This window comes from Podarcis pityusensis, assembly GCF_964106645.2.
Source record: "Podarcis pityusensis genome assembly, chromosome: 10".
Classification (NCBI taxonomy): Eukaryota; Metazoa; Chordata; class Lepidosauria; order Squamata; family Lacertidae; genus Podarcis; species Podarcis pityusensis.
In genome coordinates, this window is record NC_138035.1 from 33,733,671 (window position 1) to 33,751,355 (window position 17,685).

Consider the following 17,685-nt stretch of genomic DNA (forward strand, 5'->3'; position numbering starts at 1 on the left):
TAAAGCTATTGATTTTTGAAAGTTAGTTAATAAACATTGTTTAATACTGAGTAAAAAGGTAAAGGAACCCCTGACCATTAGGTCCAGTCGCAGATGACTCTGGGGTTGCGGCGCTCATCTTGCTTTACTGGCCGAGGGAGCCAGCGTACAGCTTCTGGGTCATGTGGTCAGCATGACTAAGCTGCTTCTGGCGAACCAGAGCAGCACATGGAAATGCGTTTACCTTCCCACCAGAGTGGTACCTGTTTATCTCCTTGCACTTCATGCTTTCAAACTGCTAGGTTGGCAGGAGCAGGGACTGAGCAATGGAAGCTCACCCCGTCGTGGGGATTCATACTGCCAGCCTTCTGATCTGCAAGCCCTAGGCTCTGTGGTTTAACCCACAGCGCCACCCACGTCCCTAATTTAATACTGAGTAGTTGATACCTATTAATATAAATTAGAGTTGCCATTAACCCCGGTAAGACCTGAGTTAACAACCACTTGGCCAACCCTGTCTCTTGCAAGTGCCCCACTCAACTTACATGTCTTTAATATGTCACTGCTTGTAATATGCTGTGTCAACTATTAGGGGTTAAATAGCTCAGCTAATAGTGTGCAGATAAAAATCAGTTAGGCTGAAATGGTTCTGAGTAAAGATAAGTTCTATCCTGAGAAGCTGTTAGAAGTATTTCCCTTAATGTAGGTTCCACTGCCAGATTGGTTGAAAAATACTGCAGAATTGGTGTATTGCTTTCATTTGTCATACTCCCCCTCGTCTGGTATTCCATGTAACTAAGAGATGTGGCACAGGGGTGGGGAGGGGGAAGCAGGGCAGAAGGTTGGGACTTACATGACAAATTTTATCATGAAAGTTATTTGGGTAAGCTTCATACATTGTTCTCAGTGCTAGGATTTGGCCTTGGACATATGAGGTAGGATATTAATACAGAAACTCCACCCCCGCAAAAGCACCATACACCATAGCATAGTCCAGGCTTCCTCAACCTCGGCCCTCCAGATGTTTTTGGCCTACAGCTCCCATGATCCCTAGCTAGCAGGACCAGTGGTCAGGGATGATGGGAACTGCAATCTCAAAACATCTGGAGGGCTGAGGTTGAGGAAGCCTGGCATAGTCTTTCAGTTCCTGTTAGCACCTTTTATTGACACTGGGATGCTGCATGAAGAATAGTTAAGCAACAGTGCCTGCAGTCTTAACCAATCTACTTTGAAGTAAACTCCTATGTGTGTGGGATTAGAACTGCAGCCTGTGTGAGCCTGCTGTAGAATTGTGGAGTAAATCCCCCTTTCCCTGCATCAAGGTATAAAGCTGGCTCCACTTTTTGATGGAGGTTACTATGAGATTTGAACGTAATCTAACGTTGGTTTCACATGTGAACCCCAGTTAATGCTAACTGCAGTTAAAACTTGTTGCCAGTGCTTCCCTTAAGGTGGGAGGGAATAATCTATTTACTCCTGAAAGGGCAGAGGTTTGGGGAAGGGAAGGGAAAGTTTGGCCCTACAGCTTGCCTTTAGCCAAGATAATGAGGGATCCTGTGTGATATCTGTGCTGGCTCACTGCTGCTGCTCTATGTTACACACACATTAAGTAATTTTGTGGTGGCAGCACTGATGGCAGTGAAGCCACTGCTTTAATATCCCAGAGGAATGTAGTTGGCAGAAGGACTTCTGAGTGCCACTGGCGAAGCCTTTCCTATTGGAGTCCTGTCCTCGGTTTCCGTCACTTCGATAGTTGTGCAGAGGAGGGAAACTAACCAAGAGCAGCTTTTTTCACATCTGCATGAGAAGTTGCGGCAGCCCAAATTCCTTATCCTGTGCAAATGCAAAGGGTATGGGGGAGCACTTTCTTTCTTTGAACTTTTCACCACAGCTTGATCTTAGAGAGGGGTAAACAAAAGGACCTAGGGAAGGATGATAATAAAAAAGCAAAGCTTTCGAAAGGAGAAAGCAGGAGGTGGATACATGACATTTTGATGGGCAAAGTCCCCAAACTGATGGGTATTATTATTGTTTGATAAAGATCACAAACATACAACTGAACAGACTTTGAGGCAAAAGACTTGCAAAGAGAGTCCTGAATAGTACAGGTACATCCTTACATTCTGAAAGACAATTTAGAATTAGATTTACTTACAGTGTGTATGGGATGTTGTTTATCAGTCATTGCAGGGGGCATATCTCAATTCTTGAATTGTGACCCTCAGATGGTCTGAAAGCAAGGGAGTCTAATTTGTGTTCCTCCAGATGTTGCTGAGCTCTATCTCCCTTCAACCCCCAGATAGCATGGGCAATAGTCAGGAATGATAGGAGCTGGAGGGCTGCAAATTAGCCATCCCTGTGTTAAAGAATGCTCATGACTATGACTTGCTAGCCATTCCTACTAGGAAGGGTGTAGAGAGTACAGGACTATTTGCATCTCTCACTGTATAGAAGAGGGAATTTTTGAATGATAAGCTACATCTGCTGCAATTCCCTCTTCTAAACCACTATTAATGCTGGAGTCCTGTTCTCATCTGATCATCCTGTTACCAAATGCTGGTCAGGACTCAGGAATAGTTTTCTTGGTTTTGCTGTACATTGAAGTTTAAAATCTTGGAAGCCCTTTTATCCCAGTACATTAGTTAAAGTAGATATCACAGTGGTTTCTGCTGTAATTTTGTTCGATGTGTATTTATGCACTAATTGATTGGAGCACTTACTGAGAGTACATTACATTTTCCCTTTCTTGGACGAGACTCACTTTCTGCGACAACTGAGATGGCTATTATCTTTTACTTTATTTTGTAAATGTTTTACATTTTTAATTCCAGACTTATAGAAATTGCCAGATCTATTAACTTTTTAAATTTAATTGCAGTATGAAATTGTGTTGGTATGTTCTGCAAAATAAATGCCCATGATTAAAGCAAAGAGTGAAATAGGCTCTCAGGTTCAGTTCAAGAGTGCCCAACTACTCTGTTTGATAGACTCCAGTTATGGCATTTACAAAGGTGTAGCTTTTCTTCTATGCATTCTTCATATTGTTATAACTGCAAAAACAACAAAATTATGTTTTCCACTACCATTCAATATAGAATAAGGTCTGTAATTAATAGCTCTGTGATTATGCTGTTATTTAGCTGGGGCAGTTTCTTGGTATTCCTGCTCCTTTGTTTGTTTGTTTGTTGGGACTGACCTTTCCCTTTCCTTTCCTTTTGTTTTGCTTTTGAAGCAACCTTCCAGTAGATTTGCTAGCCAACACAAATAATTATGGACTCTTCATTCTCATTACAGAATTATTAAATGTTTAATTTGGGCATTGCATTTTAATAACATAGAACTACACAAATTTAGAAGAACGAGTCATCCATCCAACATCTTTGAAATCTCAGCGAGCGAATCACACTGAGCCTTCAGAAATACTACTGTGGGTAGAGACATAAGTGAATGTACCACTAACTTTTTTAAAAAGGGCAAGGTCCAATTATTTGTATTAGTCATTAAGAACAGATCATGAAGTAATGGGTTTCAGATGAGGTGGGAAGCACATAGACAACACATAAGATTAAACAGTTACAGGAAGAATATGTGAGGTTGATAGAGCTACATCTTCTGGTGATATTTAATGTTAGAACTGGATGCCCTGGTACCCAATTACAGCTCAGCTCTCTTGTACGTTTTCCTTGGCGGACATGGAAATAGAACATAATAATGGAGTGGGGGCCTGTAACAGTGAAATCCATCACTAGGAGAAGCATATCTAACAATGACAGTAAGTTGATCAATATAGGAAACATCAGGGGTTGAACTGTCTGATAAACTAAAATAACTTGCCTATTTGATGTCACTCAGTATTGCTTCTCGAACTGTATTAACCATCAACTGGATAACCTCTTCACATATGGTTTTGCATAAGCATGATGACTGACCAGAGCCTTTACCTCCATACTGATTTATGTGAGCACACAGGAAGGGATCAGCTCTGGCAATTAATTCAAGCAATCCAAGAACATTACCATTGCTTGGTGAACCAAATATTTCATTGTCTCCCCTAAATGCCAAGCCACATTCTGCCAAAAGGGAAATCACTGCAATAACTCGCTGAAGTACGTGCCTCCAGTAATCCTGCTCTGCTTTGATTTGCTGTCAGAGTTTTGATGTGAGCATTTGACCACACTTTATTGTTACGTATGTTAGCAGAGAGTTCATATGATTTTTAGAATTTCTGTGGGTTTGAAAAAGAAAAGTGTGATGTCAATCATTAAATCCAATAGAAACTAAAGCTGTAGTTGAGGTAGTTTGGTTACAGAAACGTTTGCACCAAAACAGGAGACTTTTCCTTCTTTTGGAGAATACACTAGCCATTATTGAGGGTTGGTTTCTCCATTTACTTTGGTGGAATAGAATAAATTATTTGAACAGAACCAGGCTTGGTTTTTGCATGTTTATTTCAAAGTGGTAAAAGCTGCTCCTGAGTGCTGACATTCCAATGGAGCTTTCTCAATCCAGAGTGATATTTCCTTGTTATTTGATGTGAACTGCAAACCTGATTTCTCTGAAATCACTAGTAGCATGTGCAGTTGGTATTTTTGTGTCTGTAATGCAAGGTTTTTTGCTGAGATCATCTGCTTTGTTTTCCAATTCTTTAAGACAGTAATGCGCTTGAACTGCTTCTTTTGGTGTAACTGTCTCGTGGCATGTTTCTTCAACGCCTTGTGTTAATTCTTTGGCTGTAGGTCCTGTCATTTCATTCACACTTTTCTCCAGAAGTTTCTTTACTTGTAGAGGTAGTTACTGACAACAGTTCTCTGTGAAGTTCTTGGGAGGCTGCATTCTGTATATAAACTGGTTGTTCTACGGTCTGCTCAGACTGGTCATTCTAGTTACGGTACTTGATTTTCTTCTTTTTGTAAACATAAATGTATTGTATCTGAGGGTTTATGTAGGGCTGTTTCTGCCTGCTGTACAAACCATATGACGTGATTGGCTTTAAACTTTTGAGTATTTCCTTCTGTTATTTTTTCCGCTTTCTTTTACCAGTACCACCTCCATATCGTTTATTCACCATTTTCACAAAAAGTCAAAATTAAATATTGTGATTCACAGTGATATAAAAGCATCCTCATGTGTTCTCAAAATGCATGATATAATGATAGACAGTGATCTGAACTCTTGTAATGCTTCATTGCTGACTTTAAAGCTGCTCAGGATCAAATGATAAAGCCTCCACGAACTTTACTAAACACGCTAGTGTAACTGTCATAGACTCATACGTCAAGTGTTTAATGTTACTAAGCAACTGGGCCTAGATAAATCTGCCCCCCCCCCCCCAGTTTATGCGGCCCTGGGCTGCAGCCTGCTCAGCCCGTATATAAATCTGGCGCTGGTTCTTGTGCTGAGGCGCTGCTTGCATGTTTTCCCCTGGCATCTGGTTGATCACTGGGAGAACAGGATGCTGGAGTAGAAGGGCCATTGGCCTGATCCAGCAGGCTCTTCTTATGTTCTTGTGCATATAACAGAAAATCAACTTGTATTCAGTCACTGCATTTCACTTAGAAATGCCTTTGCAGTGCACTGTAGCAGAAGGAATACACACAGCAACACATCCGATGAATAGTTGTATGCATTTACAGTATAAAACAAATCCAAGAACTTGCATACATGTGCCCATTTTCTAGTTTTGGCTCTAATTGGGGGGCGTCATTGGTTACTGCTTTCCATGGTCTACAGATGCCAGGGGAAAGTCTCCTGTGATAGATGTGGTTATTGGAAACATCTGAGAATGATAATGTCCCCAAGGGAAAGCCTAATGAAAGTGACAAGATGACACATCTGTTCTTTTGGTCTTGCACTTCACTTGCTTACATTCTTTGTACAAACTGAAGCTGAAATTAAGCTGCAATTCACAATGACTACAAAAAAGGGGGGTGGAAGAGGGAAAAGAAAAAAGAAAGTGGAACACAATGGAACTTGGAATATCAGTGAATCAAGCAATACACCATATATATCCTGCTTATATCAGCATAGGAATTTTCCCAGTCTGCATTTGGAAATGCTGGGAAGTCTTGAGGAAAATCTTCTGAAGTCATATGAAAATGGGAAAAGTTGTATTCATGAGTAAGCTACAATCTTGGGTTTGCCTAAAGCACTAATGATTAGAAGAGAGTTTCAAGTCCATATGTCTGAGAAAAAGACTGTCAGTGTGGCATTTTGGAAGTAATGGCTGCCTAGGCTGCACGTCAAAATTGCTGTTAGTTTCTGAAACAACCTCATACTTCTCATGCATATGGCAGCTGTGTCAGGAGCGATAGTGCATTTTTAAATATATCAGACGAGGATAGGTGAGTTCTTAGAAATGAAAGAGTACACTCTCATAAAATCTGATTTTAAAATTTATCATAGTGCTCAGTCAAAATAATAATGCTGACCCAAACCCCACTTTGATTGCAAAGCTTTCCACTTTAGTGATGCTAAGCTAGAGTTTTTCTAGATTTCAACTCCTGTATGGCTTGACATATGTTTATATTTTATGTAGGCATTTATTCACTTGCAAGCATGTGCATCAAGTATAAGATCATTTTGAACATCTGGAAGGCATGTGATATGGTTCATACATAAACAAGCTTGGTTCTATTTTGGAAACATGTATTTTACCTTATACTGATCCAGACCACTTGTACAGTTAACCCAGTACTGTCTAATCTACTGTTTTAGGCAGCAACACTCTAAGGTCTTAGGAAGATGTGTCCAGATCTGTTCCCAAATATCCTTTAACTGGAGCCATCTCAGGAGCATACCTAGGGGTTGACCAGGTTGGCCCCTGTCAAGGGTGCAGGACTGTGTGTATGTTTCTGTGTGTGTGTGTGTGTGTGTGTGTGTGTGTGTGTGTAAAAAGCCCTCCACTCTGGTTTCCAGGTGAAGGGATGGGGGTGGAGGGTAGCTCCTTGCCCAGGGTGTGGTAGTAGTAGTAGTAGTAGTAGTAATAATAATAATAATAATAATAATAATAAATAATTTATACCCCACCCATCTGGCTGGGTTTCCACAGCCACTCTGGGCAGCTTCCAACAAAGGATAAAAAATACATTAAAACATCAGTCATTAAAAACTTCCCTAAACAGGGCTGCCTTCAGATGTCTTCTAAACGTCAGATAGTTGTTTAGTTCTTTGACATCTGATGGGAGGGCATTCCACAGGGATGCAAGGGAGCCTAGGTGCGCCTCTGGCCCACCTACCTGCAATACACATGCTATATATTAATGAGCCAGAATCCTTCTGATAGGGCAGTTTATTTTTGATTCTCTCATTTTCAAATGTAGGTTCCAATATAGTTCTTAGTTAGACATAGTGCTTGCTATAGAGTCCAGTATTGGCAGTGTTAAAGTTCAGAATTGTGGTGTTGAGAGAATATGACTCCTCCACTTTGGAGCTTTCCAGCTGGTTATGAAGTCCAATTATCCAAACAGTTCAGTTTCGGCTTGTACTTAACTTTCCTGGCACTGGCCCTACTGCCTTCCACACAGCTGCCCTGTCTCAATGAAACATACTTTTTGGTGACAATGAAAAAGGTTGCTGCCCTGGCCTTTGTTAAGGTCTTTGATCCTTGAAATTTTGGGACTCAGAGTCCTAGTGCTGTGTTTCAGAGCCTAATGAAGGCCACACAACAGTATCTGTCCTCATCACTGCCACAAAATTGTCAGTGAAAAAGTGAAGGAGATAGTGGAGGCGGGTGAGAGTTGGGAAGTGCACATGGCAGTGCAAGAGGTGAGATCTCTAGACCTTGCTGTGTTCATGCTCCTGATTTGCATTAGGTAATTTCACTACAGAATACGCCTGAACTTAAAATTAACTTTCAAGCCTGTTCCTAACCAACCTCAATTTATTTTTATTTTTTAAAATTATATCCCCGCCCTTCTCCCAAGATGAACCCAGAGCAACAAACAAGTGATAAAACAATAAAGCATCTTAAAAGCAATTGCAATACCGATGCAGGCTGAGAAAGAGCTCAAAATACAAGGCTTGTTGAAAGAGGAAGGTATTCAGTAAGCACTCAAAGCTGGACAAACACACTCTCAGCCACAAGTACCTCTTGGATATTCAGCAATGCCAGATCTAGCAGCATCCCCAAGCTGCAAACCGGTACTTCAGAGGAAGTGCAATCCTATATGCATAGGTTTTCAACCAGTGTGTGGAGACCCATAGGTGGGTCACAAAGCCACACCAGGTAGGTTGTGGCAAAGCTGTCATCACGATGCAAACCCTTTAGTTGAGCCTGCAGCCTTTTATACCCCTTTAGCTTGTTTTAGGGAAGCCCATGTTGATTTGAGTCTGGGGAAGCTTTCTCATCATTCACGTATGCCTGTGTTAGGAAGAAATGATAGCCATGCAATCCACCTCTACTAGGTATAATCTCTTGGAGCTACTACTTTCCCCACTTCTGGGGAAACTACCATGTCGAAGCATCTTGGATAACTTTGGTTTTCCCATAAACTAGACAATTACGTTGTGTCTAAAAGGAAAGTCAGTTTATGCAAAGCAGAAAACTATGACTGTGGCAACAGTGTTGCATTGGGATTTCTAATAACCATTCCAATATCAGTTCATTTAGCAAGGACTAATTCAAATGTCAGATTACTACGTCAAATTAAGTCTATTAAGTTCTGTCCTGTTTATGTGCATGCATAAAATTATACAGTGTTCTGCATGGAACTTTTGGACAATGGGCTGCTCACCCCTGAACTTGAGATAGGAACAAAGGGCACATTTATTGGAAAGTATGAATTTGACTAGAGAGTGTGCGTATTGTTCAGAGAGTGTACAAAAATTTGTTGAAATATGCAAGTTCCCCAAGGCCTGTTGGAGAGGATATATAATGATTGAAAAATGTGCACACAGTTTCCTCTTAATGAATAGGTTATTCACACATTATCCATGAGGTATGGTGAATGCACACAGTGGCTGGTTGTTATGCACATTACCCCTACCATACATATCATGGTGGGGAAACTGCAGCCTGTGGGTCTAATTAGGCCTGCCACAGCTGCCAGTTTGGTCCACAAGGCAGCTTCCCACAAACCATGGCTGCTTGCCCCACTGCATTGTAGGGCGTTGGACTAGATGTCCTTTGGGGTCCCTTCCAACTCTACAACTCTATGATTCTATGATATTATCTTTGCAAGCAGGGCTCCCATTCAGCTCTGATTGGTACTCCAATAGGATCCATGGCACTAGGGAGCTCCCTAGAGGAGTTGCTTTGGGTTTAAAGCACTGGAGTAAGTGCTTTGAATCCAAACCACTTCTTCTGGAGATAGGGAAATGAAGTTCCACTTAGAAAAAAACACTCTGTTCAGAAACAGAGCGGTTTTTTCCCTTTCCAGAGCAAGGCTCTTTGAAGGCACTCTTTGATTGACGCTGGGTTGGTGATTGGATTGGTGCTGAAAGCACATCTTCAAATGAGGTTCCAATCAGCTGATCGGCGGTTACCACCTTTGAACTTTGACAGATGTCAACCACTAGATGTCATTACAGTAGGATTGCAACTTATGCAGATTTCACTTGCTCTGTTGCAGTTTTACGCATGTGGTGGCTAGTCAGCTGCAATCATTCAAATTAAATGCATGCAAAGCAGAGGGCTTAAAACCTCTTTTTTTACTGGGTTTTCCTGGCACAGAAAGAGCTTTTAAGCTTTCTACTTGCTTACTGGTCTCTGAGAGATTATTGCTTGGACTCTCAAGGCCATCGCAAGATCTTGCACCAATTCTAGAAGGTAAAATTTATTAGTTCCGAGGGGTTGTTTTGCCTATATGTAGTTTTGACTCTACATGTTAATCATCCCCTCCCCCTGCTGCTGCCCACATGTAATCTGGCGATCGACAGATTGGTGGTCTCACCTACCTGTCAAAGTTGGCTTTGTGAGGGTTGGGGATTTTGGAATCTGGCACCTTGTCTGGATCCAGTTCCTCATCACCACCCCACTGGTCAGTACAGGCTGCATTTTGAAAATACAAATATGTTCTTTAGTGCATTAGTAATCTGTCTTTTCCCCCAGTGTAAGGATTATAAAGATATGAAGTGTCACATTTTCTGATTTTTCAAGTAATTGGTTCCTTGAGTCATGGGCTGGTGTAGTACTGTGGGTGAGAAGTGGCCCTCCTACCTCCAGTAACGGGAATAAAAGTTCTCACTTACCATACTATGCTGTTGTAAGGATAACAACTAGATAATGCATGTGAAGTACTTTGCATAATTTAAAGTACTACATGCATATTAAGTACTATGTGTGTACAAATCTTAGCTTTATCCTTGCTGAGAAATTCAAGAGTAGTCTGTAGCAGCAAAAGCAACCAAGTGTCTTGTGGTGGTAGCCTTTAGATTCACCCTGTATGTCCTTGTCCCCCTGCCTCAGTGTTGGCCATTTCCTATAGTTCATCTTTCTGTGATTGTGGTGTTTCCTCCTTTGCCTTTATGTACCACAATTCACTATTCCTGCCTTTTCTGTCTGAACCAGGCAAACATAGTGGTTGCTTTCTATAAGACTTAACCTTGTCCAGTTAGAAGAGTTTCTCTTATCAACTCACACGTGATGCCAGCTGGACACAAAACCCACTGCTGCTGTAAAAATAATGTGGAGGGGCAGCAAAACACACCCTTATAGGTCTTTTAAATTCCCAAACTGCAATTCAGCTACTCTTGCTGAAGTCCCATTATTTCAGTAGAAATAGTGAGATTTCAGTTGTGAAGGATGGGAGCCAAACTGAGTAAAATAATAGCTTTGAAGTTCAAAGTGCACCATGAGAATAAGCAAGATAAGGGTGTTAGAGAGTAGGTTTTCATTCAGAGCTAACAGTTAAATGAGTCTTGATGTGTATGCAGATGAGCTAAGCTGCAGCTCATATATTTGCTTTAAGCGTGTTGGCTTCATACTAGGTATGTTGGAGGGTGTTTTAAAATCACTGACTTACACACCATTGCATCATGTCTTTCTCCCTGCTTTGCTTAGTATTTACAGCATTCTTTGCGTTTGAAACTGTGTGTGTTGAAGTGTTATTTATGTTTATATTGACAGTTTTGAGCTTTTGGAAACTTGAGGATTCCTCAAGTTGATAGTTTCATTCAATTTGGGATACTGGATTCTGATTCCAGCTTAGACCCAATTCGCTTAGAAGTGAGAACGCATCTTTATCAAACATATTAAATGACTCTTTAACTATTGCATGCCCTCCCTTTTATGTTATTCAGTCTCTCCTGAAATAGTTGGCTGGTTCTTGTGTAAAAATAGACACCATCTCTCCCCACCCCTCCCCACGATAAAAAGCCAGATTAATTCAAATAAATAGGCTCATGTGGAATTCGCAGGATACCTGAGTGAGAGGGAAATGAGCTGGATTTTACCCTGATTCCTGAGGCTTTTCATCTTAAACGGTCCTATGTGATCATGGACTGTGGAAACATTTGGACATTTTAATACCAGTGCCTTTGTCTAATCTGAGAATCTGGATGTAGAATAATTAATTCAGTCACTTGACAGCTAGTTGTGATGATGTCAAGGTTTCTATGCACGTGAAGCCACAAAGTTACCTTGGAAGTGACCTCATCTGTTCATCATTTATAAACACAATATATATGAGGTGATATTGCTCTGTACATCACAGAGGACATAAGAGACCAACAAGCTAGGAATCCAAAAAGGGACAGACTTCTCCACAGAATCACTGTGAGTTGTACTGCTGCGCTCCAAGAGTAGTTTAGTACTGGGAACATATAATTATCCCACTGTCCAAAAAGCACAGGGTGATCTTGAGATGGGAAATGAAATCAAAGGAGGCATCCAGAGGAGGAAATGCTGTAGCAATGGGTGATTTCAATTACCCTCACATAGAATGGGTGCTTGTGTGTGCCAGTCACTGCAAAGAGGTAAAATGTCCAGATACCCATAATGGCTGTTCCCCTTGACTATTGATCAGGGATCTGAGATGTGGTGATACTGGATTTAATTAGAAGTGGTTCCCAGGAGCAGAAGTGGGATGTACATGATGTTGTTGAACTGATTGGGGGCAGTGACCATAGTGCTATCAAACTCAACATATATGTAAATGGATAATTGCCAAGGAAATCCAACAGCTTCACACTGACCAGAAATGCACATTGTGGTCATGAAGATTTTCACTTAGTGTGCAGCAGCTCTGTGAAAGAGGCAAATTCCACATTAGAGATCATTAGGTAAGGGATTGATAATAAAACTGCCAATATTATAATGCTGTTGTACAAATCCATGGTGTGACCACTGTTGGAATACTGTGTACAGTTCTAGCAACTAAACTTAAAAAATAATATTATTACACACTACCTCAATTTCTGACTGGCAAGAGAATCCAGGGGTTCCAAGTGTTTACCCAAGATTCAGTTTCCTTGGGATAAAGGTCAGCAGAGGCTGCAGTGTCTTTAAGATAAATAGTTATACTTTATATATATTTATAGTTTTGTTTACACCTATACACTGAGCATAGGATGGAAGGGCTCACAGCATTAACACTCCCATAGATTTGGCTTCCCGTTAGGTTTCCAAGAGTGCCCAAAGCCACAGATTATGTTCAGCACAGAGCAAGGAATGTCTCTCCCTCCAGCTCCCAGCCCTTCCGCTTGCACACAACAACTCTTACAGTTGTTCTCCTACATACCAGCCAGGACAAGATTATCAGTGCCATGGCTTTGTTGTTCTGTCTTCACTGTTGGAGGCAAGATGCCTCTGAATACCAGTTGCTGGAGAACACAAGAAGGAAGAGTTGCTGTTGCACAGAATTTTGCTTAATGGTTGCCACCAATTTGATTTTAATTAATTTTTATAATGAAATGTTTTTAGAACATTGGATTATTTTGATTGTTGTTAGCCGCCCTGAGCCCAGCTTCGGCTGGGGAGGGCGGGATATAAATAAAAATTATTATTATTATTATTATTATTAGGTCCTGGCTGTGGTCTTCCCGTTGGCATCTGCACACTGTGAAAACAAGATGTTGGACTTGATGACCTTTGACCTGATCCAGCAGAGCCCTTTATGTCCAATAAACTTCCAGCTCCTTAAGGGTTTAGTTGATTGAAGCAATTTCCCTTCTTAGCAGTCGAAGCTGGAAAACTGAGCAAAAGGGTTTTTTTTAGATAGGTAATTTTAATGTCTAAACATAGCAGTCTGATAGGTTGCTGATAGGCTCTTTAGTTGGTTATGTGAATTATCTGTACTGGCAGGGGTGCAGATGACCTTTGACGTTTTCCCTTACTTTGATTCTACTTCGAAAGGTGGTCAGTCAGGCCTGCTATGTTTGGCAGTCTTCTTGCTTACTCTGTTGAGTGAGGTTCTGGACATCTGTCCCAAAGTCCTGCCCTCATAGCTAAGAGGTAACAGATAGGTGTGGGGCAGCCTAATACAAAGTGACAAAGGAGAGCACTTTTTTTTGCAGCTTATTTAACTTCCATAGGCCGTAAATTCCTTTTGATATCCCAGAAAAGCCTAGAGTATGATGGACTAAAGGAAACGGTCAATAAATCTCCATGCACAAGCAGTAGAGGGGCCTGGGATAGGAGATTAAGTGAATTAACAGTGCTTTATCTTTGCTGGGGTGAGTAGAAGAATTATGATGGAATCTGTCATGTCTCAGTAGACTTTGCCTTAGGCACTACTGTGCCTTTCCATACCCTTTAGTGGGACAATGTAGGAATATGAACTGGTGAGGAAAGAACCACATAGTGTAACCCTCTGCACATTTACTTGGAAGTAGGCGCTACAGTATTCACTGGGGTTTATTCCCTGCTTTTAAAAATTATCGTCTTAAGATGTGTGTGGAAAACTGAAGTTAGGGCTTAGATAGACAGGGCGACAATTTCCAAGCCCTCTCTCATGATAGCTCATAAATGATTAAAGCTCTGCAGTCACTAGGGGGAGAAATTTAGCAGTTTCTTCACATGTTGGTCTTCACACTGAAATGGAATAAGCACTATCTGCAAAGGTGCATGTGAATGACTAGTCCAGGCACAGGCAAACTTGGCCCTCCAGATGTTTTGAGACTACAATTCCCATCATCCCTGACCACTGGTCCTGTTAGCTAGGTAGGATGGGAGTTGTAGTCCCAAAACATCTGGAGGGCTGAGTTTGCCTATGCCTGGACTAGTCATATATTTTTAGCCTCTCTTGATAGCTACACATATAGCCTCAGTTTTCCAGTTGGCAGCAATAGTTCACCAGTGCCTGAAATGCTGGGCTTAATATTTCTAAGGGTATCTTGGACTCACCAATCACTTACCAATAGAAACAACGCACACATTGGGCCCCCCAATGTATAAAAAGATTGTGCTTGGTGATATGAAAATGTTTCCTCATTTTATTTGTAACATTTTATTTTATTTTTTATCTCACACTTCTTAGATAGAGTTAGAATAAATACTGTTCTCTTGGGAGGTGTGGTTGGGGGCCAGTTGGCCCTACTGACTTTTATTATCAATCAAACCCCCATTCCAGGCAATATGTAGAAGGGAGTGTGCGCACATACAGAATGCACAGATCATTGTACCAACATACTATGTATTTTGATAGTATCACAGGGGCAAAAGAAAAAGACCTTACTTATATCAATGGTCCATTTGTTAGGCCAATCATCACCATCATCATCTTCATTCATTGTGGTGCAGACCCAGCTACGCCCCTCCCTCCAGGAAGAGTCTGGGGTTGGTCTCCTCATCAGTTGGAACTCAGTGGTCCAACCCTCCATGAGTCACAGTACACATGTACTGTGCACTTACGAGATCACCTTGCTCCACATGTGCCCACTTGACCTCTTTGATCAGCGCAACTAGCACTGCTACAGGTGCCGCATAATACCTGCTCTGTATTTGTAAGAACTTGACCGTTTAGTGTGGCAGCACCTGCCCTTTGGAACTCCCTGCCAATTCAGATCAGGCAGGTGCCTTCACTGTACTCTTTTTGGTGGGCGCCTGCAAAAACATTCTTGTTTAGACAAGCCTACCCGGATGCTTAAGAGAGTTGAGATAATTTCAATTTGTTTTGGTACTTTAACCTTAGTATGTTTTAAAGTACGGTTGTGGCTTTTTCTTGATCATACTGTTTTACCTTTTTGTAGAAATCACTTTGAGGGTGTGCTTTTTACAATCAAGTGGTGTATAAATTTTATGAAATAAATAATAAGATTGTAGCACTGCCTCATACTTAGGGCTTCATGGCACGCTTGCCAAAAACGTTGGTTACTACTACTGACTTGGAATATAAGAAGTTGCAGAGAAATATAGCAGTTGCTGTTAATAATGGCCCACAAATAAGCATGTAAACTAATAAAGGATTGGAGACTATGTATGTAGTATCTGATTTATATATTACCTCTATGGCGTAGTTGTCTTTTCAAGGGACTGCTTTGCACATGAGGAAATAAATGATGTGATTTGAGTGGAATCAAAATAGCCATGCACAAATTATACATAAGTCCCTTATCATCTTCCTACTAGGGAACAGTTTCCCCTTGAAGGGAAACTATCCTTTTACAGCGTTGGACAGTGAAGATGGAATGCAACAGCTATGCTATCATTCTTTGCCTAATAATCTTTTCTATTTCTCCACCCCCAGCCCATTACAGCCTTTCCATTTATTTGTATTTTTATCTCAGTGGATAGAATTTGTATGGAAAGCTTAACTTAATTCATATGCATTCTTAACTTTCTTTGGGTTTCCTGTTTCAACTACCTGCCTCCCCTCCCTTCGTTCTGACACTTTTTGCCTTATTCAGCAAAGAAAAACAATTTTAACCCTGGGATCATGGTGGAATTCCCTTGGGTGTTGTTATCACCTCAGACTTCTTCAGAGATAAGCACTTAAGAGAACACCCATGGGACTGCAGAGATGAAAAGCAGAATTGATTGAAAGGATTTGAGGGTCTCTCTCCATAGAAACTTGATCCTCAAGCAGCAAAGGAGGAAGTTAAACACTCTGGCTGATTTGTCAATGTTAGGATGGATGCAGCAGGGGCTCCATCTGTGCCGCTTAGGAATTCCCAGGGCTGTAGCCAAATACAGGGAGGAGTGTGCAGAATGAAGGCAAACCCAAGGAGGAATTGCTTCATATATGTATTATGGGAATCCTGGAAATGGAAGTCCTGCTCCTTTGGCCCCTAGTCTTACTGTGATTCACATTCTTCCTCTTCCAATCAGTCATGGTACTGTTTTAGCCTCGGAACAACTAAGAGAGATTAGGCTGAGATTTGCCCCATGCCACCCACTGATCTTCAGAGCTGAGCAGGAATGTGAACCTGAGTTTTCCAAGTTCAAGTCCAACACTTAATGGCAACATGTAAGTGATGGCAGAGGTCACAGGGTGACTACTTCTTTGCATGATTCCGCCCCGCCCTCCGTCTCACTGTGAACCAACAAATATGATAGATACAGGCATTTCTGAAAACTCATTTGATTTCAGGTTTGCAGATTTGCCAAGAAATTACTATAGGCAGGCACTTTTGTCAGTGGGACTTTCAAGAAGATTGCTTTGATAGGTGAATGGGATGCATGATTGTCTTGGGCACTTGACCAAGCCTGTTACATCACAAACAATACTTGCTGGCTTCGTTTTGTTAGCTCTTTTCTTTCTCTCTTTCTTTTAAGATGATGTACCTTCAGGACACCACATGTTTCTGCTATGCTACCTCTTCTCTAGAGTACCTATGCAGTGCTGGTTTGAAAAGAAGCAATGTCATCCTTTCCTCAGTGCACTACCAACTCATTTCAGGAACTTTTCTATGTTTTTTTTTTAAAAAAACTTCAGTGGTGGAATTTCATCCAGATAGTAGAATCATAGAATTGTAGAGTTGGAAGGTACCCCAAGGGTCATCTAGCCCAACCCCCTACAATGCAGGAATCTCAACTAAAGCAGACATGACAGATGACCATCCAACCTCTGCTTAAAAATCTCCAATAAAGGAGAGTCCACCAACTTCTGAAGAAGTCTGTTCCACTGTCAAACAGCTGTTACCATCAGAAAGTTCTTCCTGATGTTTAGTTAGAATCTCCTTTGTTGTAATTTGAATCCATTGGTTTGGGCCCTGCCCGCTGGAACAACAGAAAGGAAGCTTGCTCCATTATTCATGTGAAAGGCCTTTATGTATTTGAATATGGCTATCATATATCCTCTCAGTCTCTTCTTTTCCAGGCTCAACATACTCAACTCCCTCCACTGTCCTTCATAAGGCTTGATTTCCAGACCCTTTATCAAGCTTTTTTTGAGGTGATACATGCCGGTACGGCATACTGCCACCTCTTTCCCCCCTGCCACATCTTTCTTGCCACTGCTTGCCCACCCCCCGCTCTCTCCCCCCTTTGCTTCTTCCGCCACTGCTTCCCACGGCTGCAGGCACAGCTTCCCCGAGGTGCTTTGGTGCAACATCTCTCTACCATAAAACAAAGTGCTCAACATGCAAGCCTAGTAGTTAGCATTTTCCTATACCCTTTTGGAGAGATGAGCCATTGCTGTAGCTGCCTTGCCAATATGCTTGTCCAGCTTAGTGTCAATGGAGAGGTTGCTGGTTATGCATATTGGTGGCACCCAGGTAGACAAAATCATCTACCATCTCAAGCGTGTGGTCACCAGTGCTGATGCACAGAGTGCTGGCAACATCCTGACTCAAGATGTTGGTCTTTGTCAGGCTGATGGTAAGGCTGAA

The 17,685-nt window shown here is 41.5% G+C and overlaps 1 protein-coding gene and 1 long non-coding RNA gene across 16 annotated transcripts in view; one reads left to right on the top strand and one right to left on the bottom strand.

Annotated features, from left to right (window-relative positions):
• GRIN2B (glutamate ionotropic receptor NMDA type subunit 2B) overlaps window positions 1-17,685 on the top strand; it is a 292,093-nt gene that overhangs the window by 42,312 nt on the left and 232,096 nt on the right. The gene's annotated exons all lie outside the window — the stretch shown is intronic.
• Window positions 4,528-14,673, bottom strand: LOC308486936. The gene is made up of 4 exons (XR_013991395.1): window positions 14,592-14,673; window positions 12,326-12,418; window positions 9,874-9,967; window positions 4,528-4,940 (listed from the first exon to the last, which is right to left on the bottom strand). It is a non-coding gene; the product is annotated as an uncharacterized lncRNA (long non-coding RNA).